Consider the following 7,807-nt stretch of genomic DNA (forward strand, 5'->3'; position numbering starts at 1 on the left):
AGGGCTGTCCCCTATCACCTGTGCTTTTCAATATAGTATTGGAAGTTTTAGCCAGACCAATCAGGCAAGAGAATGGAATAAAAAGCACCAAAATAGGGAATGAAGAAGTTAAATTGTCACTTTTTGCAGATGACATGATGATGTAGATAGAAAACCCTAAAATCTGCACAAAAAAGCTGGTAGAAACAATAAACGAATGCAGTAAAATTGCTAGCTAAAAAATCAATGTACAAAGATCCTTTGTATTCCTATACACTAACAATGAAATCACAGAAAAAGCCAAAAAAAAAGGATTCATTTTGCAATTGCAAAAAAAAGAATAAGGTACCTAGGAAAAACTTAACCAATGATGTGAAAGACCTATACACTGAAAACTATAAGACATTTTTTTTTTAATTAAAGTTTATTGGGTTCACAGTTGTTAGTAAAGTTACATAGATTACAGGTGTAAAATTCTGTATTAAATAATCTATAAATCCCATCGTGTGTTCACCACCCAGAGTGAGTTCTCCTTCCATCACCATATATTTCATCCCCATTACCCTCATATACCATCCCTCCCCCCTTACCCTCTGATAACCACTATACTATTGTCTGTGTCTATGAGTAATTTTTTCTCATTTATTTGTCTTGTTCTTTTGTTGTTTTTGGTTTATATACCACATATCAGTGAAATCATATGGTTCTCTGCTTTTTCTGTCTGACTTATTTCGCTTAGCATTATAATCTCCACATCCATCCATGTTGTCACAAATGGAGGTAATCTTTTCTTACCTCCAAATAGTATTCTATTGTGTATATATACAACAACTTTGTTATCCATTCATCTATCAAAATATTGTGGTTGTTTCCATGTTTGGTTGTCCACTGTAAATAAAGCTGCGATGAACACACTTGTCTTTATGGATAAATGTTTTCAGATTTTTTGGGTAGATAACCAGGAGAGGGATTGTTGGGTCATATGGTAATTCTATTCATAATTTTTGAGGAACATCCACACTGCCTTCCATAGAGGCTGCACCAGTCTGCATTCCCACCAACAGTGTATGAGGGTTCCTTTTTCTCCACAGCCTCTCCAACACTTGTTATTATTTGTCTTGTTGATGATAGCCATTCTAACTGGGGTGAGGTGAAATCTCATAGTGGTTTTCATTTGCATATCTCTCATGATTAGTGATGTTGAGCATTTTTTCCTATGCCTATTTGCCATTTGTATGTCCTCTTTGGAGAGACACTCTTCAGATCCTCTGCAAATTTTTCAATTGGGTTGTTTGTTTTTTTGTTGTTGAGTTGCATGTGTTCGTTGTATATTTTGGATATTAGCCCCTTCTCTGAGGCGCTGTTCGAAAAAATCTTCTCCCATTCCATTGGTTGACTTTATTTTGTCAATGGTTACTTTTGCTGTGTAGAAGCTTTTAAGTTTGATATAGTCCCATTCGTTTTTTTTAGCTTTTACTTCACTTCCCTTTGGAGTCAAATTTATAAAATGCTCTTTGAACCCAAGGTTCCTAAGTTTATTACCTATGTTTTCTTCAACGCAGTTTATGGTTTCAGGTCTTATACTTAAGCCTTTGATCCATTTTGAATTAATTTTGGTACATGGTGACAGATAGCAATCCAGTTTCATTCTTTTGCACGTGGCTTTCCATTTCTCCCAGCACCATTTATTGAAGAGGCTGTCTTTCCTCCATTGTATGTTTTTTGCTTCTTTGTCAAAAATTATCTGTCCATATTTATGTGGTTTTATTTCTGGGTTCTCAATTCTATTCCACTGGTCTGTGTATCTTGTTTTCTGCCAACACCATGCTGTTTTGATTACTGTTGCCCTGTATTACAAGCTAAAGTCAAGGAGTGTGATACCTCCAGCAATGTTCTTTTTTCTTAGGATTGCTTTGGCTATTCAGGGTCTTTTGTGGTTCCAAACAATTCTGATGATTTTTTGTTCTATTTTTTTGAAAAATGCCATTTGGATTTTGATGCGGATTGCATTAAATCTGTATATTGCTTTGGGTAATATGGCCATTTCAACTATGTTGATTCTTCCAATCCATGAGCACGGAATGTCTTTCCATTTCTTTGTGTCTTCTTCAATTTCTTTCAAAAATGTCTTATAGTTTTCAGCATATAGGTCTTTCACATCTTTGGTTAAGTTTATTCCTAGGACTTTTATTCTTTTTGCTGCAATTGCAAAAGGAATTTTTTTTTATTTATTCCTTTTTCTGAGATTTCACTGTTAGTAAATAGGAATGCAATGGACTTTTGTATGTTGATTTTTAGCCAGCAACTTTACTGTTTTCGTTGATTGTCTCTAATAGCTTTTTGGTGGAGTGTTTAGGGTTTTCTATATACAGCATCATGGCATCTGCAAAAAGTGACAATTTAACTTCTTCATTCCCAATTTGCATGCCTTTTGTTTCTTTGTCTTGCCTGATTGCTCTGGCAAGGGCTTCCAACACTATGTTGAAAAGCAGAGGTAATAGGGTACAGCCCTGTCTTGTTCCTGAACGTAGAGCAAAGGGCTTCAGTTTTTCACCGTTAATTATGAGATTAAATGAGGGTTTGTCATATATGGCCTCTATTATGTTAAGATATTTTACTTCTATACCAATTTTGTTAAGTGGTTTAATCATAAATGGATGTTGTATCTTGTCAAATGCTTTTTCTGCATCAATTGATTATATGACTTTTGTCCTTTATTTTGTTTATGTGATGTATCACATTGATGGATTTGCCTTTGTTGAACCATATTTGTGCCCCTGGGATGAACCCCCTTGGTCGTGATGAATAATCTTTTTAATGCATTGTTGCATTTGATTAGCTAGAATGTTGTTTAGGATGTTTGCATATGTATTCATCAGAGATATTGGTCTGTAACTCTCTTTTATTGTCTTGTCTTTAGCACGTTATGGTATCAGGGTAATTTTGCCCTCAAAGAATGAGTTAGGGTGTAATGTCTCTTCTTCAACTTTTTGGAAGAGTTTGAGCAGAATTGGTATTAGACCCTCTTTGAAGTTTCGGTAGAATTGACTACTGGAGACATCTGGTCCTGGACTTTTGCTTTTGGGAAGGTTTTGGATGACTGATTCAATTTCATTATTGGTGATCAGTCTGTTTAAATTTTCCAGTTCTTCATGGTTCAGCCTAGGAAGACTACATGTTTCTAAGAACTTGTCCATTTCTTCTAGGTTATTGAATTTGCATATACTTCTTTGTAGGATTCTTGTATGATCCTTTGTATTTCTGTGCCATCCATGATAATGTCCTCTCTTTCATTTTTGATTTTGTTCATTAGTGTCTTTTCTCTTGTAATCTTAGTGAGCCTAGCCAAGGGTTTGTCAATTTTGTTAATCTTTTCAAAGAACCAGCCCTTTGTCACGTTAATTTTTTCTATTGTCTTTGTTCGCTATTTCATTTAGTTCTGCTCTGAGTTTTATTATTTCCTTTCTTCTACTGACTTTGGGTTTCATTTGTTCTTCTTTTTCTAGTTCTTTAAGCTGTAATGTGAGGTTATTTATTTGGAATTTTTCTTGTTTCTTGAGATAGGCCTGTAATGATATAAATTTCCCCATTAAAACTTGTGTTTTATCCCCAAAATTTTGGTAGGATGTATTTTCATTCTCATTTGTTTCTATGTAACTTTTGATCTCTCCTCAAACTTCTCCCTTTACCAGGTCGTTCTTTAAATTATGTTGTTTAATCTCCACGTATTTGTTGTTTTCCTGCTTTCTTTTTGCAGTTGATATCCAATTTCAAAGCAATGTGATCAGAGAATATTCTTGGTATGATTTCAATCTTCTTAAATTTTCTGAGGCCAGTTTTATGTCCCAATATATGGTCTATTCTTGAGGATGTTCCATGTACACTAGAATAAAAATGTGTTTTCTGATGTTTTAGAATGGAGTACTCTGTAAATGTCAATTAAGTCCATTTCATCTAATGTGTCATTTAGTGCTGCTATTTCATTATTTATTTTCTGTTTGGATAATCTATCCATAGCTGTCAATGATGTGTTTAGTTCCCCTAATATAATTGTGTTTTGGTCAATTTCTCCCTTTCGTTCTGTTAGTAGTTGCTTGGTATATTTTGGTGCTCCCTGATTGGGGGCATTAATATTGATAACTGTTATGTCTTCTTATTGTATAGTCCCCTTTATCATTATGAACTGTCCATCTTTGTGTCTTGTTACCTTTTTTACCCTGAAGTCTGTTTCATCTGATATCAGTGTGGGTACACCTGATTTTCTCTGGATACCATTTGCTTGGAGTGTCAATTTCCACCCTTTCACTTTGAGTCTATGCTTGTCCTTGTAGCTGATATGTGTCTCTTGGAGACAGCATATGGTTGGGTTTAGTGTTTTGATCCAATATGCTACTCTGTGCCTTTTTATTGGTGAGTTCTGTCCATTTACCTTTAGGGTGATGATTAATATGTGAGGATTTCCTATCATTCTATCTTTAGTTTTCTGTTAAGACTTTGTCTCCATTGTTTCTTTCCCTTTTTTTTGTATATTATTTCTGTGTGGTGGTATTCTATGATTTTTCCCTCTGTTTCTTCTTTTATTAGTGTGCATATTTCTTCTCTAGATATTTTTTAGTGGTTACCCTTTAATTTATTTAAAAGAAAGTTTCGTATTTAACATATTCCATTTCCTTCATCATGCTTACTTTCTCCATTCCCATGTTTCTGTTCAGGCCTTTACTCTCCCCCTTTTTATGATTTGTTTGCCACAAATTGTCCCTGTTGATGGTGGTCGAATAGCCTCCTTTAGTATTTCTTGTAGTGCAGGCTGTTGTTAGAAAATTCCATTAGCTTCTTATGTCTGGGAAGTTCTTTTTTCTTCCTTCACATCTAAAGGATATCTTTGCTGGATCTGTTACTCCTGGCTCATAATTTGTCTTGTCAATGGTTTGAATGTTTGTTCCACTCTCTCCTGGCTTGTAAAGTTTCTGCTGAAAAATCTGACGATATTCTAATGGGTTTTCCTTTGTAGGTTACAGTTTTCCTTTCTCTGGCTGCCTTGAGGATTCTTTCTTTGTTGTTGATTTTTGACAGCTTCAATACAATGTGCCTTGGAGAAGGCCTGTTGGGATTGAGGTAATTAGGTGTTCTATTTGCTTCTTGGATTCTAGGATCCAGTTCTTTCCACAAGTTTGGGACATTTTCATCGACTAGTCGTATGAATATACTCTCTGTTCCCTTCTCTCTTTCTTCTCCTTCTGGTATGCCCATTATTCTTATATTGCTCTTTCTGATGGAGTCAGAAAGTTCTTGTAGTGTTCTTTCATTTATTTTAACTCTGAACTCTCTTTCTTCTTCCATCCATGTGATTTCCAGCTTTCTGTTTTCTATGTCACTGTTTCTTTCCTCTATCTTATCAACTCTACTACCAAAGCTGGCTATTAAATTCCTCATTTCTTCTTTGAGTTCTTAATCTCCTGAAATTCTATTTGGTTCTTTTTTAAATTTTCAATCTCTTTGGAAAAATGTTCATTTTGTTCTTTTATTGTGTTTCTGAGTTGATTAAACTTCCTGTCTATCTTCTTGCATCTTGTAGAGTTTTTTCAGAACTGCAATTTTGTATTCTCTGTCCTTTAAGTCACATATTTCCATGTCTTTAAATTCATTTTCTGTAGACTTTTCTTTTTTTTTCTCAATTGTCATGTTACCCTTGTTATTCATGGCAATTAACGATTTATTATTTTTCTCTCCAGACATCTACAGGAGTGGGTCCTGCAACAGATTGATAGTTTTTTTCTTTCTTTTTTTTTTCTAGTAAGTGTTGGTAGAATATTTTATTTTCTCTCCGACTTCAGGCTTTTATTCTCTCTCACACTATAGTGTTATGTTTCTCTGCACTGTTCCAGCTTCTCATAGAATGGGGGGATTACCTGGAGGGCAGGCTTTTCCTCTGTGAACAGTTTGCCTTGGTCATAGGGCGCCATGACTGTGTGGGGTTGTGGAGAGCTTTTGAAGTCCCAAAGCTCTTCCTGCACCAGATTCAGAGCCCCTGTGTTTCAGCAATTTTGTTTACTCCTTCAGGAATCCAGCCAGATAGTTGGGGATAGGGCTGGGGTGTGTTGTGAGAGGTGGCCCAGAGCTATGTTGGCAATCACCACCACAGCCATTTGTCCTGCCACAGCTGCTTTTGCTGGAAGTAGTTGGGCTGTGAGTCTGTGTCTGTGGATCACAGTTCTCAGAACTGCAAATATTCTGTTCTTTTGGTCTTACACTGCTACTTTTCTGCTTGTAGCACTGGGCAGGAGAGGGCTGGGAGAGCTCTGGGAGGGTTAGGGAGGGGGAGGTTAGTCTCAGTGCTTAAGGTTTTTGTTCTCTGCTCGGCAGTGAGGGCATAAACCACCATTTTCAGGTTTCTTCCCTCAGTCTTTTCTCCGAGGTCTCTGCCGTGAGCATTGGTTTCAGCCGTGTTATATGCTGTCCCCTCAGCCCTGTGGGCCATAAATGGAGCCCTAGCAGCCTGAATTCTTCCTTTTCCTGCAGCTGAGGTAGTTCCAGGATGCAGCGAGGTGGAAGCACTGAGCTAGGTCTGTGTCCCGCACCTGCGTGGCCCTGTCTCCACACTTCTCCTTTCCCTCCTCCCCTGCTCGTGTAATTTGCCCACCTTTAGTTGAATTCAGTAGTGAGCCTGTCTGTCTTGCCTATGTGCTGTGCAGGAATCCTTTGTGTAGTTATAGTTGTTCAGTTTTTTGTAAATTTCCAGAGACTCACTTACCTCACACCACCATTCTGATGATGTCACTTGCCTATAAAACATTTTTAAAATAAGTTGAAAAAGACACAAAGAAATGGAAAGACATTCCAAGTTCATGGATTGGAAGAACTAACTTGGCCTCATTACCCAAAGCGATATACAGAATTAATGGTATCTCCATCAAAATCCCAATGGCATTTATTAAAGAAATGAGCGGGAAAAAAAAATAATCAGATTGGTATGGCACCACAAAAAACACTGAATAGACAAAGCAATCTTAAGAAAAAGAATAATGCTGGAGGTGTCACACTCCTTGACCTCAGCTTGTACTATAGGACAATAATAACCAAAACGGCATAGCATTGACAGAAAAACAAACACACAGACCAATGGAATAGAATTGAGGATCCAGAAATAAACCCACATAAATATGGACAGGTATCTATCAACAAAAAGCAAAAAAAAAAAACATGAAAGGAAGGAAAGATAGCCTCTTGAATAAATGTTCCTGGGAGAACTGGAAAGCCACATGCAAAAGAGTGAAACTAGACTGCTCTCTGTCAGTGTGTGCCAAAATTTACTCAGAATGGATCAAAGACCTAAACATAACCCTGGAAACAATAAACTGCATAGAAGAAAACATAGGTACTAAACTTATGGATCTTGGGTTTCAAACAGGATTTTATGAATTTGACTCCAAAGGCAAGACAAGTAAAAGCTAGAATTATTGAATGGGACTATATCGAACTAAAAAGCTTCTGCACAGCAAAATAAACTATTGACAAAATAGAGATGACCCACCAAATTGGAGAAGATTTTGGCAAACAATGCTTCTAATCAGGGGCTAATATCCAAAAGGTAGAAGGATCTCATACAACTCAACAACAAAAATCAAACATTCCAATTAAAAAATAGGCAGAGGAGCTGAATAGACCTTTCTCTAAAGAGGAGATACAAATTGTGAATAGACATATGAAAAAATGCCCAACATCACTAATTATCAGAGAAATGCAAATAAAAACCACAATGAGATATCACCTCACCCCAGTTAGAATGGCTATCATCAGCAAGACAAATAGTAACAAGTGTTGGAGAGGC

The sequence above is a fragment of the Rhinolophus ferrumequinum genome, chromosome X (genome assembly GCF_004115265.2).
Source record: "Rhinolophus ferrumequinum isolate MPI-CBG mRhiFer1 chromosome X, mRhiFer1_v1.p, whole genome shotgun sequence".
In the NCBI taxonomy this organism is placed as follows: Eukaryota; Metazoa; Chordata; class Mammalia; order Chiroptera; family Rhinolophidae; genus Rhinolophus; species Rhinolophus ferrumequinum.